A 1,341-nucleotide genomic window follows, 5' to 3' on the forward strand; every position below is an offset into this window, starting at 1 on the left:
AGTTGCGGTCAATTTTTCATTGAAACGTATGTGGGAATAGTAAACATTGACGAAATAAAACTATTTTGAACAATTGGAAGTTGAAAAAATGTCCAAAAAAGAAATGTCTAATATACCAGGAGAAAATTCATTAAAAAGAAAAAAGGTTGGCACGCACAAGTTTTATTAGATTTCCAAAACCCTGTTTAATATTTCGAAAAGGTGACATTCCCGAGGGCTCTTTTAAAATACATATTAAAAATTTCGAGAAATGCAGTAAAAGTGATATGTGGGTAAGGTTATGTGCGCGCAGAGACGAGTACTTTCCCAATTGAACTCCTGTTTCAATGTTCCTGTTTCCTGTATCAATTCAATAAATTCATTTTCATAATAAAAATGGTTGATTTATTTAGAAATTTTCAGGGTTGTCTACGTAGAAGAAATTATAAGGAATTTTAAATCAAAAACATTCATAACAATAAAATTAAAGCAAATAATAAATTGTTGTGACTACAAATTAATATTTCTTCAATGGTTTTTTACTAATAAACATTCAATCCAATACAGTGCTGACTCACAAATTTAATTTTTTGAAATTCCAACGATTCAAGACTTTATTTTAAACAATTCAGTTTCGAATTGTTTGATTTTGAATTACTTTCTTTCATTAGAAAATTATGAAGAGAGTGAGTTAAAAATTAATTATTATAAACTGAAATAACATTTAAATAGTATTCACAAATGAATTAAAGCGTTTAATTATGAATCTATTAATTTTAAATAATTTCAATTAAAAATAGTTTATGAAGGTTTAATCAGACTTTTAAAGTTCTTTAAATACTAACGTTTTCTCATTGAAACAGTTCAATTTTAAAAATGAAAATCTGCATGTAAATTCTTTAGTTTCGAGCATGAGATTTCAAGCGGTTGAGGGAATTCAACACATGAAAGTGCTCTCGAATATCAATCAATGAAGATTTAATACATACGCTCCTTGCATCATTGAAATGCATCTTTAAAAATTATTAATACTGTTGAACAGTACAACATAAAAGCTACATCTTCTGGACCATTACAAAACATTTCCAATGATTCAATTTAAAGGTATACCAAATAAAGATTACTTTATGTCTACAAATGGTTAAACTATGCATCTGTTTATAAAATACAAGAATAGTATCGAATGACAAATCCTAATCACTAAATACCACAACTAATATACTAGGCAGTCTGATAAGTCCGAAAAGTACTCGATCGGATGGTCTCCAAAATACGCCTCAGTTTCAGCTATGAGCTCCTCATTTGAGTAAAAACGCTTACCGGTGAGCCATCTCTTCAGGTTAGGGAACAAGCAATAGTCGC

At 28.9% G+C, this 1,341-nt stretch overlaps 1 protein-coding gene across 2 annotated transcripts in view; it reads right to left on the reverse strand.

Annotated features, from left to right (window-relative positions):
- Positions 1–1,341, reverse strand: part of LOC117174494 — a 66,480-nt gene that overhangs the window by 51,792 nt on the left and 13,347 nt on the right. The gene's annotated exons all lie outside the window — the stretch shown is intronic.

This window comes from Belonocnema kinseyi, chromosome 6 (genome assembly GCF_010883055.1).
Source record: "Belonocnema kinseyi isolate 2016_QV_RU_SX_M_011 chromosome 6, B_treatae_v1, whole genome shotgun sequence".
Lineage (NCBI taxonomy): Eukaryota > Metazoa > Arthropoda > Insecta > Hymenoptera > Cynipidae > Belonocnema > Belonocnema kinseyi.